This window comes from Ictidomys tridecemlineatus, chromosome Y (genome assembly GCF_052094955.1).
Source record: "Ictidomys tridecemlineatus isolate mIctTri1 chromosome Y, mIctTri1.hap1, whole genome shotgun sequence".
In the NCBI taxonomy this organism is placed as follows: domain Eukaryota; kingdom Metazoa; phylum Chordata; class Mammalia; order Rodentia; family Sciuridae; genus Ictidomys; species Ictidomys tridecemlineatus.
In genome coordinates, this window is record NC_135494.1 from 30,909,697 (window position 1) to 30,933,209 (window position 23,513).

Here is a 23,513-nt window from a genome sequence, read left to right on the forward strand (position 1 = left end):
AAACCTAACCCGAAAACTAACCCTGACCCTGACTCTGACCGTAACACTAACACTGGCTCTAAACATTATCATCACAGTAAACCTAACTTTAATAATAAAACTAGAATTAACTCTAAACCTATAACTAGCCATAACAATAAACCTACTTCATACATTAGCAGTAGCCTTAATTCTAGACCTACCATAACTGAAAACCTAGCCTTCATCTTAGTCCTAAATCTAACTTTAATCATAAACTTTAACCCTAACCAAAACACTATCCTTAATCCTATACATAACCTAGCCCTAAACTTACGGCTATTTTATCCATAACCCTAAGGTAACCCTAACCCTTCTGATAACTCTATGTCTAACCATTACCAGATACATTACACTAAACTAAACCTAAACCATAAACCTAACACTGTCATTACCCTAACCCTAAATCTAACACTAATTCGAGCCCTGCACCTAAATGCTAACTTAACCCAAACTCTAATCCTGACACTGATTCTAAAAATAAGCCTAGTTCTATACCTGAAACTAACCAAAAACCTAAGCCTTACACTGGACCAAATCATAAACTAAATGATTCTCTAACTGTAACCCTAGACATTACATTAGCCATAGCCCTAATACTATCCCTAACCCTAAAACAAATTCTAGTCCTTATCATATTTCTAAACATAGACTTAATCATAACCCTAACCATAACCCAATTCTAACCCTAATAGTTTCCATTATTTTCGCCTAAGCCTAGCTATAACCATATCCCTTACCCTAAATTAAACCCTAACTGTAACCCTAAACCTAGTGGTAACTCTTCCCTTATCCTTTGCCTTAGCACTAATATTAGATGAAAATCTAACTCTAAATCTTACCCTAGAGTGATGCCTAAGCCTAATCCTACAACTAGCCCTACTCTAGCCCTAACATAACCCTAGCCATAATTTAGTCCTATCCCTAAATCTAACTCTAACCCTAGACTTAAGACTGACTCTCTCATACTAACCCTATTACTCATTCTATTCCTATGCCTTACTGTAATTCATACCCCAGCCCTAACCCTTGTGCTAACCCTTTCAATATCCTATCCCTAGCACTAACCTTAGGCAAAATTTAACTCTAAAACTAGCCTTAACTGAAAGCCTAAGCGTAAACCTAACACTAGAACAAACCATAACACTAATCCTAAAATGAGCCCTAACGCTAACCCTAGCCCCCCCCCCAAAAAAACAGAGCCATATCTCTAACCCTATCTATTAACATAAACAGAACCCTAACTTTACACCTAGACCTTAACCTAGAATTACTTGAGTTGTAAGCTGAACCCTAAAAGTAACACTGAACCTGAAACTTAACCTAACACTTCTAGCTCTAAAAATCACCTTAACATTAAACCTAACCCCAACATTAAACCTAGAACTAAAACTCTAAAGCTAGCCCTAATTTTATATGTAGTCCTTACATTAGCTGTAACCAAAACCCTAGCCCTAAAATTAACACAACACCTACCTCTAATAAGAGCCCTAACCCTAGCTTTAAAACTAACTTAACCCTAACACTAGCCGTAATTGTAATCATAAATTTACATTTAAAATTACCTCTAACTCTATCCATTAACATAACCATAACCCAAACCATAATGATAACCTTAAGGATGAACCTAATCCTATCCCGAATCCTAACACTTCCATTACTCTAAACCCAAATCTAACCCTATTATTACCCTAACCCATATCCTAAAGCTAATTCAGGCCCAAAATTTAAACTTTAACTTATCTTAAACTCTAACCCACCTTGACCCTAATTATACCCCAGCTCTAAACTTGACCATAACCCAACACCTAAGAATTAGACTAGACTTAGACATAAACCTAACCCTAAAACTATCTTTAACCATAATTTTTGTCCTGATATTAGCCCTACCCCTAATCCTAGACGTAATCCTAAAAGCACAACTAGCCCTCATTCTTTTTCTAAACCTAGACTTAATCATAACCTTATCTGTAGCCTTACACCTAAACCTAATTCTAACCCTCACCCCAGCTCTAAACCTAGCTATAATGTCATCACTTACTCTAAATTTAAACCTAACCCTAACCTTAATCCTAGGCTTAAGCTTAACACAAAACCTTTCCCTAATCCTAGACCTAATTTAGCTCTCTCTCTAACAATATCTTAACCCCAACTCTAAGACTAACTATAACTCTTGCCCTAGCCCTAATCCTAGTTCTATCCCTGTCTGCTACCATAAACCTAACACTAGCCCTAACACTTGCCCTAAAGTTAGTCCCTGCCCTAACCATAAATATAAATCTAACCCTAAAACTAAGCCTAAGCCAAACACAAAACTAGCCCTTACCCTAATGATAATTGTAAAACTAGCCCTAACCCAATTCTAGCAGTAAACCATGGAGCAATGGCCCTAAACCTAATCCTTAACTTAAACCAAACACTAACACTACATTTAGACCTAAACCAAGCCCTAATTCGAGTCTTAAGCCTCACCTTAAAACTACCTGTGACCCTGACTCATATCCTAACACTCACCCTAGATCTACACACTCCCCTAAATGCAAACTGAACAGTAACAATAACAATAGCTCTAATTCTATTCTAAACACTAACCCTACAACCAATTCTTACCCTGAATTCTATTTTAACAAGAACCATAGCTATAAATGTTAACTTTAAACCTAACCCTACCACTCAATCTACCTCTAACCCTAATCCTAAATTAAAAACTAATGTAACCTTAGTTTTTACATTATCTGCTGCCCTAATCTTAGACCTAACCATAATACAAAAACTAACCCTAAATTGAGCCCTAAACTTAGCTTTAACTCTAACTCTAACCCTAACCAGAGCTCTAAACCTAGATCAAAATCAATCCGTTACCCTAAGTAAAATTCTATACCTAAAAGTATCCATAGACCTATCTCTTGTCTTTAGACTAACCAAAATCCGAACTCTATTAATAGGCACAGCCCTAGCCTTTGTTTTAGCTCGAACACTATCCCAAACCTTACCCTAACCCTGATGCTTATTTTCACCCTAACACTAAAACTAGGTCGAACCCTAACACCAACTCTAACCCCAAATTTAGCATAATTTTATGCCTAGTTCTAACTCTGAACCTAACTCTTAGGCTACGCTTAACCATAGCTCATAAACCTTATGCTAAACATAACCCTAAACCTAATACTAATTCTAATCATCACCTTAACCCTAAAACAAGAGCAAGTTTAACAATAACCTTAGCCCTAAACTGAACTCAAACTGTATTCTTTACCCTAAACATAACCCTTATCAAAATGCTAATCCTAGGCTTAACCCTATCCCTATCACTTTCCCCAAATCTTTCAATTACTCTAACCTACCCTGAACCCTAAACCTAATCCAATTATTATACTAACCCTAACCCGGATGTTAATTGGAGCAATAATTCTAACATCAGAACAAAACCAAACCATAATAGTAACCATGATTCTAAAAATTTCCCTAGCTATAAACATGACTCCAAACCTACCTTACCCTTACACTAGGCCTAGTCATAAACATAATCCAAAAACTATTTCTAACCTTAATCCTAGATGTAATATTAAGCCTAGTCATTATTCTAGCCTTAACTCGAAAACAAACCCTAGATCTTATCCTAGCCCTAAACATAGCCTTAATTTTATTCCTAATCCAAACCCTAAGCCTAACCATAAAAGTAACCATAGCCGTAATCTTAGTTTTAATTTAGCCCTATCCCTAACCCTAACCCTTACCTTAGCCCAAGGACTAACTCTAACCCTCACCCTAACCCTGATCCTTGTTCCAAACCTTTTCCTTAATAGTACCCTAAACCTAGCCCTAACCCTTGGTCTAACCCTAGGCCTATTCATGGCCATGGCCATAACCCTAGATCTAATTCTAACTCTAAATCTAACCCTAAACCTAAGCCTGAACTTAAAAGTAACACTAGCCCTAATGCTAATGCTAATTTTAAAACTAGCCATAACACTAGCACTAGCCATAAAACAAAACTGAAACATAGCTGTAACACTTATCCTAAACCAAACCCTAACCCTACACCTAGGCCTAACTATATCCCAATTCTAGTACTAAAACTAGCCAAAAACTAACCCTGACCCTGATTATGTAATTAACCTAAACATAAACCCTAACCTAACCCAAAACCTAACACTAAACCGGACCCTAGAAATAACCCTAGACAAAAACCTGAAACTTACCCTAAACCTCAACCTTTTACTGCACCAAGCCATTAACCAAACACTAAATATAGCCCTAACTCTAACCCTAGACTTGACATTAGCCCTAGCCCTAATACTATCCCTAACCTTAAAACAAATCCTAAACTTTATCCTAGCCATGAACCTAGCCTTAATCATAACCCTAATCTTAAATCTAACTCTAACCCAAATACTAATCTTGCCATAGTCCTAAACCTTGCAAAAACAACTTCCCTTACCCCAAACGTAACCTTAAATCTAACCCTAACCCTAATCCTTTTTATCACAATTGCTCTATCCTAGATCAGAACCTAACTTTAAAACTAACCCTAACTTAATGCCTAAGCCTAAAACTAGCCCTAAACCTGATAATAATTCTAAAACTAGCTCTAACTCTAGCCCTAAGACTAAACTTAGCCATAATTTAGCCCTATCCCTTAAATTAACCCTAACCCTACGCCTAAAGATAACACTAACTCTCACATTGGTTCTACCAATCATTCTAATTCTATCCCTCCCATTAATCTAACTGTATCTCAAATCCAAGTCCTAAACTTTGCCCTATCCTTAGCCTTAGAATTAACCTTAGATAAAAACCTAACTCTAAATTTAACTCTAAACTGAAGCCTAAGCCTAATTCTAACACTAGGCCTAACCCTAAACCTAATCTTTAAATTTTACTAACACTAACCCTAGACATAAAAAAAGAGCTGAAGCTCTAACCATAACCATTAACATAAACCAAGCCCTAACCCTACTCCTAGCCCTAATCACAGACCTAATTTAACTTTTAAGCAAAACCCTAGAACTTAAGCTGACCCTTACTCTGACCAAAACACTAACCCGAGGTTGAAACATCACCCTAAACCTAAACCTAACAGTAAACTAGCCCTAAAACACTAACATTAGCAGTAATCATAACCCTAGTACTTACATTAGCCTTAACCCTAACCCTAGAACTAACTTAACCTAAAATTTAGCCGTAATCATAACCATAAACCTAGTCCTAAACTGAATTCTAACTTTATCTATTACCATAACCCTAACCCTAACCCTAATGCTAATTCAAGCCAAAACATTAAACTTTAACCTATCCCAAACCCTAACCAAGCACTTGACCCTTATAATGACCCTAGCTCTAAACCCAAAGCAAACACGAAAACATAACCCTTACATTAGACGTACCCATAAACCTAATTCTAAAACTATCTTTATTCATAATTCTGGACCAGAAATCAGCCCAAGCACTAATCCTAGCCCTAACCCTCCCCCCAAAAAAAAAAACCCTAGCCCTCATTTTAGCCTCAAACCTAGGCTTAATCATAACCCTAACCCTAACCACAGCTCTAACCTTAATTATAACATTCACCCTACCTCTAAACCTAGTGATAAAGCCATTCATTTCCACAACATTTGCCCTAATGCTAAACCTAAACTCTAAATGGTAAATCTAAACTCTAACCCTAATCCTAAATTTAACACTAACCCTAACCCTAGGTTTAAACTAAACTCTAAACCTACCCCTAATTTATCATATCTCTATCTCTAACCCTAATCCTAGCCCTAAAACTAACTCTCACCCTAGCCCTATCCCTAGGTCTAACCCTATTCCTTATAATAACCCTAAACCTAGGCACAACCTTTGCCCTATCCTTAATTGTATCTCTAACCCTAGGTCTAAACCTAATTCCAAATTTAACCCTAACACTTAGCCTAAGCCTAAAACTAACACTAGCCCTAACTCTAACCATTTCTAAAAGAAATCTGAGCATTATCCCTAACCCCAAACCTTTCTTAAACCAAAACAATAACACTACTACCAAACCTAACCATAGCCTTAGATCGAGCACTAACCCTAACCTTAAAACCTACCCTGATGCTGTTTCATATCCTAACACTCACCCTAGCTCTATAAATTGCCCTCAACTTGAACTGAACCATAACAGTAAACCTAGCCCTAATTCATGTTCCAAATGTAACCCTAAAATTAAGCCTGACACTGACTCCTATTCTAACATGAACCCTAGATAAAAATATCACCCTAACTGTAAACCTAAACCAAACACTAAACCTAACCCATATATTAACAATAAAACTAATTCTAATGGTAACCCTAGTTCTTAGCCCTAACCCTAACCCTAAACCTAACACAAACCTAGGCATAATCCAAGCCCTAAACCTAGAAATAACCCTAACTTCAACCATAAATATAGCCCCAATTCTAGCTCTAAATCAATTCCTTACTTAAGATAAATCTTAAACCCAAGGGTAATCCTAGACATATCCCTAATCCTTAGGCTAGTAAAATCCATAACTTAATTAATAGCCATTAACCTTTTTCTTATTATAGACCTAACCCTATACAAAACCCTATCACTAACCCTGACTTTTTTACTGAACTTATCATTAATCCTAGGTCTTATCCTTACCATAACCCTAACCAAAAACCAACCATAATCCTATCCCTAGACCTAATCCTTAACCTAACTTAAGCTTAGTCCAAACCATAGCTCAGAACATAATCCTTACACTAAACATAACCTTTACCTAACCCTAGTTCTAACCCTCACCCTAACCCTAAATCAAGAGCTATTTCTAATCATAAACCTAGCCCTTAACTTAAGCCTAACTGAATCATGAACCTAAACATAACCCTTACCCTAATGCTATTTTTAGGCCTAACCCTAACTTCTCACTATGCCCAAACGTATTAATTACCCTTAACCTACTCTGAACCCTAGACCTAATCCAATCATTATTCTAATCCTAACTCTAATGATAATTCGAGCCCTAAACTAAACTCAAACCTAAACCTAACTGTAACACTGACACTGACCCTAATAATTCTCCTAACTCTAAACTTCACTCTTACCCTATACCCAACCTTTACACTAGATCTAGCAATAAAACTAACCAAAAAACTATTCCTAAGCATAAACCTAGACCTGATATTAGCCCTAGCTATGATACTGGGCCTAAAACTAATACAAACCCTATTCATTATCCTAGCCCAAAACATAGCCTTAATTATAACTCTAATCATAACAATAGGCCTAAATCTATCACTAACCCTAGCCATAATCTTAGATCTAATTTAGCCATATCTCTAACCTTAACCCTAACCCTAGCTCCTAGACTAACTCTATCACTTTAGTCCTAACCCTAGTTTTAACCCTATACTTTATTTGAACCCTAATCCTTGCCCAAATCCTAGGTCTAACACTAGCCTTATTCATAGCCCTAGCATCAATACTAAATCTAACCCTAACAATAAATCTATTCCTAACCCTTAGCCTAAAGCTAAAAGCAACACTAGCCCTAATCCTAAGGTTATTCCTAAAACTAGCACTAACCCTAGACCTAAAACAAAACAAAGTCATAGACCTAACACTAACCCTTAATAGAAACTAAGCCTCACCCTATACTTAGCTATAACACTAACCATAATTAGAGTTTTGAGCCAAACCTGAAATCTAACCCTGAAACTGACTCTGATTTTAACAATAACCCTTGGTCTAAACATCAGCCTAACCCTATATGTAAACCTAACAATAGACTAGCCCTAAGCCTAAATCTTAAATCAATGCTAATCACAACCGAGGTACTTACATTAGCCGTTACCCTAAACCTAGCCTTAACTATACACAAAACCAAGCTTTATACCAAATACTATCCCTATTTTTACCCCTAACCCTAACTATCACTAATCATAACTATAACCCTACCTGTAACCCTAGATTTAACCCTAACCTTAACCCTAAGCCTAACCCTATCAATAATCATAAAAATAAACCTAGCAGTAAGCCTTTCCCTAACCCTATTCATTACCTTAACCATAACTCTAACTCTAATACTAAACCTGGGCCTTAACCTTATCATATCCCTAATCCTAACTCTATCCATTACCCTAAACCTAACCTGAAACCTAAACATAACACTATCTTTACCCTAATCCTAACTCTAACGCTAATTTGAGCCCTAACATTAAACATTAACCGATCCAAAATACTAATTGTGACCCTGACCTTAAGAGCACGCTTAGATCTAAACCTGACACTACCTCTAAACCTAACTCTTACACAAGACGTCATATACCTAAACCTAAAACTATTTTTAACCTTAACAATAGACCTGAAATTTGTCCTAACCATAATCCTAGTCCTAACTATAGACTTAAACCTAGCCCGAATAATAACCCAAGCCTGAACCCTAATTGCATTCCACACATAGCCCTAAACCTACCTATAACCTCATCCTAACCCTAAATCAAGAGCTCCTATTTTTACATGAACCCAAAACTAAATATAACCCTGAACCTAACCCTAACCCTAACCATAAACCTAGGCCTAACATAAAGTCTAGTGCTGATATGAGCCTTTATTTAATTTTATCCTAACCCTAAACCTAGCCATAAGACTAATTCTAACTTTTGCTCTAGCCCTAGTCATAGCCCTAGTTCTATACGTAGCCTTAATTTTAATCCTAGATCTAAGCCTAAGTCTAAATCAAAACCTAAGTCTAAATTCAACTGTAACAGTAAGCCTAAACCAAACACTAACACTACCCCTAAGAATAAAGCTAATCGTAAAATGTGCCCTATTCCTAGCCCTAGCCATAAACAAAAACCAAGCCATAGCTCTATCCTTAACCCTTAACCTAAATGAAACCCTAACTCTACAATTAACCCTGAAAATAACTCTAAAACTAACCCTTATCTTGACACTGATTCTAAAAATAATCCTTTCTCTAAACATCACCCTAACCTAAAATTAACACTAACAATATATCTAGCCTTATAACCATAAATCAAGCCTTAATCATAAACCTAGTTCATACATTAGTCATTGTTCTAACCATAACCCTAACCCTAACACAAATCCTACCCCTAATTCGAGATTAACCATAGCTTTAACCCTAATACTAGTCATAACCCTAATCTGAACATTAGCCCTAACCCTAACTGTAACCCTATTCCTTACACGAAGCCAAACCCTATCTTAAATGCTAACTCTAGACCTAAAACTAATCCTTAGCCAAACGAAAAACTCTAATCATAATACTAGTCTTATCCCTGGCCCTCATTCTACCTCTAAACCAATCCCTGACCCTAAGAGTAACCTTAGGTCTAAACCTGACCATAACCCTAAAGCAAACTCTAACACTAGCCCTATTGGTAAACCTATACCTATAGCTAAGGCTAACACTAGACCTAGACCCTAAGCTAATCCTAAATAGTCTTGACTCTAGCCTTAGACCTAAAAAAGAACAAAAACCTAGCAATAGCCATAACAATAACTCTTAACCTAAACTGGACACTTACCCTACCCCTAGACCCAAACCTAGACCTAATTCTGGATCTAACCTTAACCCTAATTCTATCCCCAAACTATCCTGATTCTAACACTGAACCTAGCTTTAAACCTGATACTAACTCAAAACCTACACTTAACACTGGACCTAGCAATAACCCTAACCCTAAAACTAGCCCTAAACTTAACCCTAGCTTTTACATTACCATTGCCCTAACCCTAGCCCTAAACCTAACACAAAACCTAGGCCTAATCCTAGGCCAAAACTTAGCTCTAAGCATAAACCTCAGCCTAACCCTATCCCTAAACCTAGCCATAACCTAAGCCTTGCCTTAGACCTAACCCTAGCTCAAAGTTTAACCTTTTCACTAAACATAACCCTAACTCTATCCTGAACACTAACCCTAAACCTAGCTCTAATCCTAATGTTAAACCTAGCCTGAACTTTAGCTCTAAACATAACCGTTACCCTTCCCCTAAATCTAACCCTAATTAAAACCCTATCCTTAACACTAAACCTAACTCAAACCATAAATGAAAACCTAGACCTAAACTTAAACCTAACCCTCTCCCTAGTTTTAACTCTAGCTCAAACACTAACCCTTACCCTAAACTAACCATAATCGTAGCCCTAAAACTAACACTTACCCTAACCCTAAAACTTATTTCAAATCACATTGTAGCCCTAACTCTAAACCTAACCCTAATCCTACACTTAATCCAAACATAACCAAGCTCTAAACCTAGCTCTAACTTTATCCATAACATTAAGTAATACCCTTAATCTAATGGTAAACCTAACACAATTGCTAAACCTAACTCATCAATTACCCTAAAACCTAACTGAAACCTAAACTAAACCCTACCATTACCCTAATCCTAAAAATTACCTTAATGCTAATTTGAGCCTTAACCATAAACATTCATCTAAACCAAATGTTAACACTGACCCAGACCCTGACCCCAATTATAACCCTAGCCCTAAAGCTGACTTTTCCTTAACCTAACTCTTATATAAAATGAGAGATAACCTAACTTTAAAATATTTTTTAATATTAACCCTAGACCTGATATTACCACTAGACCTGGTCCTGCCATAATCATAAAATAAATCCTAGCACTTAACCTAGCCCTAACTCTAGCCTTAATCCTAAATTGAAACAAAGATCTAGGTCTAATCCTAAATCTAACAATCTCCATATCCCTAAAACTAGCTATAACACCACCCATTTTTCTTAAATTAACCTTAACACCAATGCTAACCCTAAGTCTAGCCAAACCCCTTAGTCTAACCCTAACATTAACCCCAGCCTTAATACTAGCCCTAATGTAGCACTAACCCTTACACTAAACCTAGCCCTAATCCTAAACCCCAATTTAGCTCTAACCCTAACCCTAACTCTATCCCTAATCCTAGTGCTAATTTAGCCCTAACTCTAACCCCAGCCCTATCCCTAGCCCTAACCCTAGATAAATCCTAACTCAAAATCTAACTCTAAACCAAAGCCTAAACCTCAAAATAACACTAGCCCTAACACTGATGCTAATCTATAATCTAGACATAACGGTAGCCCTAGCCCTAAAATAAAACCAACCTATATCCCTTAACATAAACCAAACACTAACCATAAAACAACTACTAACTTTAGCTTTAATTCAAGTTTTAACCCTAACCCTAAAATTAATTTTGACTCTGAAACTAACACTGACAATAAGCCTTGCTTTTAACATCACTCTAACCCTAAACCTAACCATAAAACTAGAACTACCCCTAACCCTAACTGTAAAGTATCACTAATTAAAACACTAGTTCATACATATCACAGCCATAATCCTAGCCCTAACCAAACCAAAAACCAATTTCTATTTCATGTTTTAACCCTAACTCTAAACCTAAACCTAAGCAAGAACATAGCCCTAAACTTTACATTAACCCTAGCCAGAATTCTAACCATAACCCTAGCCCTATAACTTGCTCTACCCAATTTTATTACCCTAACCATAACCGAAACTCTAATTGTACTCCTAGGCCTAATCATAAACTTATTCCTAAACCTAACCTATTTCATTAATGTAAACCTAACCTGAACCCTTAACTAAACCTGTCATTATCTTAACTCTAACCCTAATGCTAATTCAAGCCCTAATCCTAAATATTAACCCAACCCAAACTTTAACTCTGCCCCTTGCCATGATAATATACCTAGCTCTAAACCTGACTCCACCTCTATACCTAACCCTTATACTAGACCTAGCCATAAACCTAACTGTAAAACTATCGCTAGCCATAATCCTAGACTTGTCATTTGCCTAGCCATAATTCTAGTTCTAAATTTAACACAAAACCAAAGTAACCCTACTCCTTACCCTAGCCCTAATCGTATACATAAACCTAGAAAAAATCTAGCTCTAACCCTATCATTTACCCTACACATAACCCTAATTATAAGGCTAACCCTAAGTCTAAATCTAATTCTATCTCTAACCGTAACCCTATCCATTATGCTAAATCTAACCTGAACCCTAAATCAAACATTATCATTACCCTAACCCAAATCCAAATGCTAATTTGAGCCCTAAACCTAAACCCTATCCTAAACAAAACCCTAAACCTGACCTTCAACCTACTAATACCCCTAATCTAAGATTGACCTCTACGTGAAACCTAACACTTATGCTAAACATAACCATAATCCTAACCCTAAAACTATCTCTAACCGTAACCCTAGACTTGAAAATTACCCTAACACTAATCCTAGCCCAAACCCTAAAACAAACCCTAGCCCTCATCCTAGCCCTTAATCTAGCCTTAATCATAACTCTAGAACCCCTTGCCCTAACCCTAATTCTAACTTTCAGCCTAGCCCTATCCATAGCTCTAACACCATCTTTTACATAAAATCTAATCCTAAACCTAAACCTAACTCAGTCCTAAACATAAACATTAACCTATGGTTATGCCCTATTCTTAGCTCTATACCTAACCAAAAACTAAGCTTAGCCATAAGACTAACTATCACTCTCACCCTAACCTTATTCCTAGTCCTAACCCTATCCCTTACCATAATGCTAATTCTAGCCATAAACCAAAACCTAACAGCAGCATTAGTTTAGCCCTAGACCAAACGCTAGATTTGATCCTAAATCTAAAACTAACTTTAACACTAAGTCTGAACCTAAACCTAACACTAATCCTATACCTAATTCTAAGCCTAAAACTAGCCCTAACCAAAGCCCTACACCTAAAACAAAACACACCCATAGCCCTAACTTTAGAACTTAACCTCAACAAAAACCTTACCCTACACCTAGCACTAATCTTAGCCCTAATTCAGGTGTAAACTCTAACACTAAAACTAGTCTTGAATTTGACCCTAACACTAACTGTAGCTCTAAACGTTATACCTAATTTTACCACTAGACTTAGTCCTAACCCTAATCATATAAATAGTCCAAATCATAATCCTAGTCCATACATTGGCCATAACTCTAAAAATAGCCCTAACTCAAACCAAAACCTAGCCTTAATGCAAGACCTAACCCTAGCTTTAACCCTAAACCTAAACCTAACACTAGCCCTTACCCTAACCCTAAAATAGCCTTAATCTTGGCTCTAGTCCTATTTCTTACCCTAAGCTAAGCCTAATCCTGATGCTAATTTTAGACCTAACCCTAATTCTTAGCCTAATGCAAGCCCTCACCCTATTACTTGTTCTAATCCTAGCCTTTATTCTAGCTCTAACCATACCTCAAACACTAAACCTAACCCTGATAATTATTTTAACCCTAAATGTAACCCTATGACTAAACCTGACCCTAATAACACTAGCACTAGAAATAAAACTATACCTAATCCTAACCCTAACATTAGCCCTAGACCTAAACCTAATCCTAACTCTAGCCATATCTCTAGCCCTAAACCTAAACAAAAACCTAGCTTTAGCCCTAATGATAAACTCAAACCCAAACCCTAACCCTGAACGTTATTCTAACCCTAACACTAACTTTAGGTATAAACCTGACTCAAACCCGAAACCAAACCTTAACATTAGCCCTAACGGTAATCATATACTTAAACCTAAGCCTAAAACTAGCCCTGGACTTAAACCTAGTCCTAAATCTATCCATATCTCTAGCACTAAACCTGAAAATCAACCTAGCCCTAGCCCTAACAATAACCCTAAACCTAACCCAAACACTAACCCTACCCCTAGACCTAACGCTAGTCTTAATTCTGCCACTAAACACATCACTAACTCTAACCCGAACACTGGTCCTTGCCCTAACATAAACTTAGCTCCAAAGCTCACCTTAAACCAAAACCTAATCCTAACACTAGACCTAGACATATCTTTAAACCTACCTCTAGCCGAAGTAATAACCCTATTTCTTACATTACCCACAGCCCTAACCGTAGTCCTAAACTAACACAAAACTTTTTCCCTAATTTTAGGCCTGAACATAGCCCTAAGTGTAATCCTAAACCTAACCCTAGCCCTAACCCTAACCCTAAGCCTCGCTTTAGACCTTACCCAAAAACAAAGCCTCACACTTAACCTGAACATAACTCTAGCCATATCCTAAACCCAAACCTAAGACTGGCCCTAATCCTAACATTAACCATAGCCTAAACATAGCTCCAATTATATCAACTACCCTAACCCTTACTCTAATTCTAACCATAAGCCTAGCCCTAACCCTATCTCTAACTCTATCAACTACCCTAAACATAATCCTAACCCTAATGCTAATCCAAGTCTTAATCCTAACTCTATCATAATACCCAAACCTATCTATATTCCTAAAACTAGCCTGAACCCTAATTCTACATCTATTCCTTACCCTGAACCTAAATTTAATCCTAATGCAAATTTGAGCCTTAAACCTAAAACTTAACCGAAACCAAAACTTAAGCCAAACACTGACCCAAATAATACACATAGCTGTGAACTTGACCCTTACCCTAAATCTAACCCTTACACTAGTCCTAAAAAAAATTATAAACAAAAATTATCTCTAATGTATCCCTAGACCTGACATTGCCCTAGCCCTAATCCTAACCCTAACACAAACACTAGCTCTCATTCTAGTCAAAATCTTAGCCATAATCATAACCCTAGCCCTATTTCTAACCCTTTTCCTAGCACTAAACCTAGTTATAATCCAATTCCTTACCCTAATCCTAAACTAAACCCTAACCCTAACAATAAACCTAGCCCTAACGTTTACCCTAGGACTAACCCTAACACTAACTAGACCTAATACTAAACATAACTCTAATCCTAGCTTTAAGACTAACTCTAACTCTCAACCTAGCCCTAGCCCTAATTCTAACCCTATCATTTACTATAATCTTACTTCTAACTATAGCCTAGAATAACCCTAGCCCTACCCTTATATCTTTCCCTAACTCTAGATCTAAACCTAACTCTAAATCTAACCCTAATTAAACACCTAAACCTAATCCTAACACTAGCCTAACCCTAATGCTAATCCTAAAACATGCCCTAACCATAGGCTTAGACCTAAACCAAAACTGAGCCATAACACTAACCCTAAACTTTTACCTAAATTAAACCCTCACCTTATATCTAACCCTAAGCCTAGCCCTAATTTGAGTCCTAATCTTAACCCTAAATATAACTCTAAAACTGTCTCTGACATAAACACTTACCCTACCTCTAAGCATTACCCTAAACCTAAACCTTAACCTAACAATTGACCTGGTCCTAACTCTAATTCTAAAACTAGTTCTAATCATAACCTTAGATCATACATTAGCCACAATCTTAAACCTAATGCTAAACAAAATCTAGCCGAAATTTGATACCTAACCTTAGCTTTTACCTAAATCCTAACTCTAACGCTAGTCCTTAAACTAACCCGAACCCTAGCACTGACCCTAGCTCTAACCTGATATTTCACCCCAGCCAAACCTCAATCCTAATGCTAAACTTAGTTCTAAAACTAATTCTTAATCTAACCCAAAACCTAACCATATTAGTAGTCCTCACCCTAGCCCTCATTCTTGTTATAATAATAACTCAAATTTTAACTCTAACCCTGACCCTTATTCTGACCCTGAACATAAACCAAACCTTTACACTAGCCCTACACATAACCCTATATCTAAACCAAACCCTAACACTACACTTAGATTAAACCTAATACTAAACCTAGTCACCTCTTTAACCAAGACCAAAAACAAAAAACTAGCCCTAGACCTAATGATAACCCTTAGCCTAAGCCAAACACTAACCTTACCTCTAGACCTAAGCAATCCTCATTCTGGCGTTAGCACCAACTCTAACCCTAATTCATACATAGACCCTGAAACTAACACTAAGCCTAGCTATAAAACTGACTGTAAAACAAAAACCTAAACTTAACACTAGACCTAGCCATAACCATAAACATAATTGTTACATTGCCATAGAATTAAAACTAGCTCAAAACCTAACACAAAACCTAGGCCTAAATCTAGACCAAAGCATTACCCTAACCCTAATCTAACCTTATCCCTTACACTAGACCTAACCCTCATGCTAAACCTAACCCTTGCCTTAGACGTAACCCTAGTTAAAAACCAAAAACAAACCCAAAAAATAAACCTAGCCCTTTCCCTAAACCTAATCCTAATTCTAGCACTAATAGAAATGTAAACACTATCCCTATTACTATCAAATATTATCCATTACCCTAAACCAAACCTTAACCCTAATGATAACTCTAGCTCTAATCCTAATTTTAAACCTAATTCTAGACCTAAACCTAATCCTCATTGTAGCTTTAACCCTAGATAAAACCCTAACCCTTACTCTAACACTAACCATAGCCCAAACCCTAACACTAACACTAAAACTAAAACTACCCATAAACCTAGCCTGACATTTAACTCTATCCATTACCCTAACTCAAATGATAACCTTAACCCTAAAACTAACAATAACCCTAAAACTAAAACTACCCCTTAACCTAACCTGATATCTAACCCTATTCATTTACCTAACTCTAAAGATAACCTTAGCCCTAACCCTAAATTTACTGTAAATGTAACCCTAGACATAATCCTAAACCTAACCCTAACCCTAGCACTAATCCTAGCTCAAAACCAAACCTGTATCCTAAACCTAACCCAAACCCTAACCCTAGTTCTAGCTTTACCCTAAACTAACTCTAGCTATAATCTGATTCAAAACCCTAGCCCTAATCAACCCCTAATTCTATACATTACCCTAACAATAACCCTCACACAAATGCTAACCCTAGGTCTAACCCTAATCCTATTACTAACCCTAATCCTGCCAATTACTCTAATCTTTACCTGAATCTTAAACCTAAACCTACCCCTGAACCTAACCTTAATTTTAACCCTAAAGCTAATTTAAGCCCTAACCCTAATAATTAACATACCACAAACCCGAAACCTGACCCTGACCCTAAAAATACACCTTACTCTTAACATGGGCCTTACACTAAACCTAACATTAGACCTAGCCATGAACATAACCCTATAACTAACCCTAGCCGAAACACTAGACCTGATATTATCCCTATCCCTAAAACTTGTTCTAACCCTAACACAAACCCTTTCCCTCATTATAACCCCAAATCTAGCCTTAATTTTACAGAACCCTAGCCCTAGACCTTGAACTAATTGTAATCATCAGCCTAGCCCTAAACCTAGCTATAACCCCATCTTTTTCCTGAAACCTAACCGTAAACCTATTCTTAAACATAGCACTAACCCTACGCCTAAACCTAAAAACAATCCTAGACATATTCTTAGCCTAATTAAGCCCTGAACTGAGCCCTAACCATAGCCTTAAGACTAACTTTAACTATCACTCTAGCTCTTTTTCCAGTTCTAACCCTATCCTTTACTGTAACCCAAACACCAGACCTAACCTTAGCCCTAACCCTAGCCATAGTCTTTACCCTTGAATTAATAATAACTCTAATGTGCACCTAAGCCTAAACTCACCCTATCACTAGCAATAACACTAACATTAATTGTAAAACTACACTTAAGTTTATTTTCAGCCCTAAGATGTAACAAGCCATAGCACTAACCCTAACGCTTAACCTTAAACAAATCCTAACCCTACGTCTAGCCCTAAGCCTACACCTAATTCGAGTCCCATCCCCAACCCTATATGTAACCCTGTCCGTGACAATAACCCTAGTTAAAAAGATCACCCTGAACTTCAACCTATGCATAAAACTAGACTTAGTCCTAACCATAACCCTAAAATTAGGCCTAATATTAAGCCTAGTTATTACATTATCTGTATCCCTAACACTATTCCTAATGTTACACAAAATCTAGCCCTAATGTGAGCCCCAACTTTAGATTTAACCCTAAATGTAAACCTAAACCAAGCCCTAACTCTTACCTTAAAACTAACCCTAAATTTAATTCTTGCCCTAATCCTAAACCTAACACTAATCCTAACATTAGCACTAATCAAAACACTAGCCCTAACCCTCACTCTAACCCAATCCATTACCCTAACCCAAACCCTAATCCTAACCCTAATGTAACCCTCAGCCTAACCATAACACATCCTCTTACCAAAACCTATTCATTAACCTAAACATAATTCTAACCCTAAATCTAACCAAACATTAAACCTAGATGTAAGAGTAACCTAAAACTATGCCTAATAGTAACTATAGTTCTTACATTAGCCATAGCCTTAAAGGTAACATAACACCTAGCCTAGTCCTAATCCAATCTCTAACCCTAGACCTAACCAAAAACCTAACCCTAGTCCTAACACTAGTGCTAACCCTATCTATTACCCTAAGCCAAACACTAACTCTAAAGGTACCCTATTCCTAAACCTAATCTTAGCCTAACCCAACATTAACTCTATTACTATTACTAACGTAACACTCAATCTTGCTCTATCACTATCCCAAACCCAAGCCCTGACCCTGACTCCTATTCTGAACTAACCATAAGACTAAACCTGATCATAACTCTATACTGACCACTAAAATTGGCATTACCTATAACCCGTAACTAAACCTCACCCAAACACTAGACCAAGAGATACATTTAATTTTTTATCTAGTGATAACTCTAGGCCTAGCTCTAAACAAAAACTTAAATCTAACACAAACACTAACCCTACCCCTATACCAAAATCTAATCCTAATGTTGGCCCTTAAAATAAACCTAACCCTAAACTGAACACTAACCCTTACCCTAACACAAACCCTAGCTCTAAACCTAATACTAACAAAACACATAAACCTAACACTAGACCTAGCCATAATACTAACCCTGAAACTAGCCATCACCATAGGCCAAAATCTACCTCTACCCTATTATCCTAACCCTAACCCTAACACTAACACTAATGCTAAACCTAGCCCTAACCATTACACTGACTCTAACCCTAATTATTGTCCTAGTATAAACACTAGCTCAATTCCAAACCCATAAATTAACCAAACCCTAACACTAACCCAGGTCTAAACCTAAACCTAAGCTTAACCCTATCCCTAATCCTAATCTTAACCCTATTCCTAACCCTAGCTCTAATCCTACATATTACCATAAATATAACTGTAACCTTAATGATTACCCTAGCCCAAACACTAGCTCTAACCCTACCCATTATTCTAGCCCTACCCCTAACCCTGATGATAACAGTAGCCCTTACCATAAATCTACCCTGACCCTAACCTGAGACAACCATAAACCTAATGCTTGCCATAGAGCTAACCCTTGCTCAAATCCTAAACATTACCCTAAATCTAAGCATAAGCTTATCCCTAATCCTAAACTTAAGCCAAAACATAACCCTAACCCTAAACCTAACATGACATCAAACCCTACCCAATTCTCTAAACCTAATGATAACCTTAGCCCTAATCTTAACACTCACCTTCACCCTAACCGTAATTATAACCTAGACCTAACCCTAAACCTAACCCTAACCTAGTGCTAAACCTAGCTCAAACTCTAAATCATATCCTAAAACAAAACCTAACCCTTACCCTAAGCCTAACATCAACTCTAGCCCTGATGATAACCATAACCCTAGCACTAACGCAAGCCCTTATCCTAGGCACAACAATAACCCTAAGGCTTACCCTAGGCCTTACACTAACCCTTGTTTTCTAATTCTAACCCTATAATTACCCTACACCAATCATGAAACCTAAATCCAAACCTATAATTACTCTAACCAAACCCTAATGCTAATTCAAGTCTAAACCTAAACCCTAACCTAAACCAAACCTGAAACCTAATTCTAACTATAATAATACCCCTAGCTGTAAATATGATCCTTACCATAACCCAAACCCTTACACTAGACCTAGCCATAAATCTAACACTCCATCTATCCCTAATGTAAGCATAGACCTGACACTAGTCCTAGGCCTAATTCTTTCCATAACCCTAAAACAAACCCTAGCCCTAATCCTAGCCCTAAACCTAGCCTTATTAATTAACCAAACCATAATCTTAGCCCTAACCAAAATTTTAACTTTTGACCTCTCCCTAAAGCTAGTTCTAACCTCATCCCTTCACCTAAACCTAACCCTGTCTTTAAACCCAAACCTAGGCCTAAATCAGGCCTAAACCAAATACAAAAACTAGATCTAATAATAGCCCTAATTTAGCCCTAATCCTAATCTAACCCTAGCCGTAAGACAAACTCTCACTCTCGTCCTAGCCCAATTTTTAGTTATAACCCTATCACTAACCATAATCCTATCATGTTCATTTACATTAGCCCTAAACCTAGCTCTAGCCCTAATTCTATATCAAACCCTATCTCTAAATATTACCCTAACCCTAAGCTAAACCTTTAACTAACACAAGCCATAACACTGATGCTAGTCCTAAAAATAGCCCTACCCTACCCTTAGGCCTACAAAACGTCTGAGCCATAACCAAAATCATAATCTCTAGCATAAAACAAACCTTAAGCATACACTTAGCCCTAAATTTAGCTCTAATTCGAGTCCTATCCCTTACCCTAAAACAAACCCTGACCCTGACTCTGACCCCAACACTAACCCTAGATCTAAACATCCTTCAAAACCTGTACCTGAACCTAACCCTAGACCTAGTTCTGACCCTAACCCTAAAACTAGTTCTAATTATAACACTAATTTTTACATTGGCTGTAGCTCTAAACCTAGCTTTTACCTAACTCAAAACCTATCCCTAATCAGAGCTGTAACACTACCTTTAACCCCAACTATAACTCTTATTTTATTCCTATCATTTACCCTAAACCTACCCTAACCTAACCCCTGACACACCCCAAAACCTATCCTTAACCCTAACCTTTACCCTAACCATAAACCTAGCCCTAACCTTAGCTAAAACCCTATCCATTACCCTAATTCTAATCTTACACCCAGTGCTAACTGTAGGATAATCCTAAACCTATTACATTCCTAAACGTATATATTACCCTAAACCTAACTTGAACCCTATACCTAACTATATCCATAAATCTACTATTAACCCTAATAATCTTAACCTTAAAACTATCTGTAACCACAAACCTAGACTTTACATTAGCCATAGCCCAAATGAAACCCTAATTTACTCCTCACCCTAGTTCTAAAGCGAGTTATAGCATCACACCTAACCATAACCATAACCATAACCCTATACATAAAACTAAGCTCAACCTTAATACTAACCTTACCTCTAATCCTAGTCCTAATTAAGCCCTAATTCTAACTTTAATCAAACCCTGACACTAACACCAACTCTCGCCCTATCCCTATTCCTAGTTCCAAAGCTATACCTTATGATAACCCCAACCCTAAACCTAGCTTTAAGCTTCACTGTAGCCCTAAACCTAGATCTAATCCTAAGTCTAAATCTAACCCTAACCTAAACCAAAACAACACCATAACACTAGCTCTAACCCTAATGCTAGTTTAAAATCTAGTCCGAACCCAAGTCCTAGCTCTCAAGCAAAACGGTGCCATTTTGCTTACTATAACCCTTAACCTAAACCAAAACCTAACCCTACAACTAGTCCTAACACTAGCCCTAATTTGAGCCCGAACCTTAACCCTAAAAGTGATACTAACCCTTACTTTGACCTTTACACTAACACTAGCTCTACACTTCAACCTATTTCTAAACCTAATCCTAACACTAGACCTCACTCTAAACCTAACCCTAAAACCAGCCCTAATCCTAATGCCAGTTATTAAATTAGCCAAACCTAGCCCTAATCCAAGGCTAATCCTAGCTTTAACCCTAATTCTAACCCTGTCCCTAACTCTAAACCTATCCCTAGTCCTAATCCTAGCTCCAACTCTATTTTTACACTTAGTCAAACCCTCACCCTATTTCTACCCTAATTCTTACCTTAATTATATGCCTAAACCCAAACACTAAATCTATTACTAGTCCTAAACCTAGCCCTCATTTTGATTCTAAACTTATCCCAAACCCTAAATCTAACCCTTACTCTTATTCTGACAATAGCACTATACCTAGGTTTAAACCTGACCCTAACCCTCATTTGAAAACTAACACTAGCACTACCATTAACCAAAAACTAAACCTAAAAGTAACACTAGCCCTAGACCTAAACCTAATCCTCAATATAGCCTTAACACTAGCCTTAGCCCTAACAATAATTCTGATCTTAAACCAAATAGAAACTATATCTCTACACATAACCCTAGTACTCATTCTGGACCTAACACTAAACCTAATCTTAACCTGAACCCTGACATTTATCCTAACAAAAATGCTAGCTCTAAACCTTATTCTAACCCAAAAACTAACCCTAAAACCAGACAAACTCTAAATATAGCAATAACTGTAACTCTAGCTTTTACATTACCCATATACCTAAGAGAAGCCCTAAACCTAAAACAAAACCTAGCCCTAATTACAGCCCTAAAATTAACCCTAACCATAATTCTAACCCTAAACATAGCCATAAACCTAACCCTAACCCTCATTCTACCTCTAACCCTAACCCTCATTCTAGCTCTAACCCTAGCTCAAAGACTAAACCTTACCGTAAAATAACCCTGGCCCAAAACCTAAACCTCACACTAACTCTAGCACTAATATTAACTGTAACCATCCCAGGTTCTAATTCTATCCATTATACTAACAATAAACCTAAATCTAATTTTAACCCTAGCCCTAAACCTAACCATAAACCTACCTATCCCAGACTTTAAACCTAACCATCACCTTAGCCCAAAACCTGACTCAATCCCTAACCCTTACACTTAATCTAAACATAACACTAGCCCAAGGTCTAATCCTCAACCTAAGCCCAGCCCTAATCTTAAACTTAATCCTAGCCCTAACTGTACCTTGAACCCTACTCATTACTGAAACCCTAAATTTAACCCTAATGATAACACTAGACCTAATGCTAAACCTACCCTAATCCTAAACACAAAACTAACCTTAGAACTAACAGTGAAACTAACCCTAACCCTGAACCTTAGGTAGCTCAAATGTTAAACCTTACCCAAAACCTAAAACTAATGCTAACCTAAACATAAACCTATCTTTAACCAGATATCTAAACATATTACCTTAACCCTAATGATAACCCTAGCCCTAACTATTACACTAACTATGACCGTAACCCTAGACAAAACCATAAATTAATCTTAGCCAAAGCAAAAAATACTAGCTCAATCCCTAAACCTAATTCTAAGTGTAACCCTTGCCATAACCCTGGCCCTAACCCTAACTCTAGCCCTAATCCTAACCATAATCCAAGTTCTAACCCTAGGTCTGACCCTATAAATTACCCTAACGATAATCAGAAGCCTGATGTTAACCCTAGGCCTAATGCTAATCCTATAACAAACCTTAACCATATCCATTACCTTAAACATAACCTAACCTTAAACTTAACACTATTCATTACCCTAACCCTAATTCTAACCTTAATAATAATTTGAGCCTTAAGACTAAAAATTAACCTAACCCAAACCCAAAGCCTGACCATGA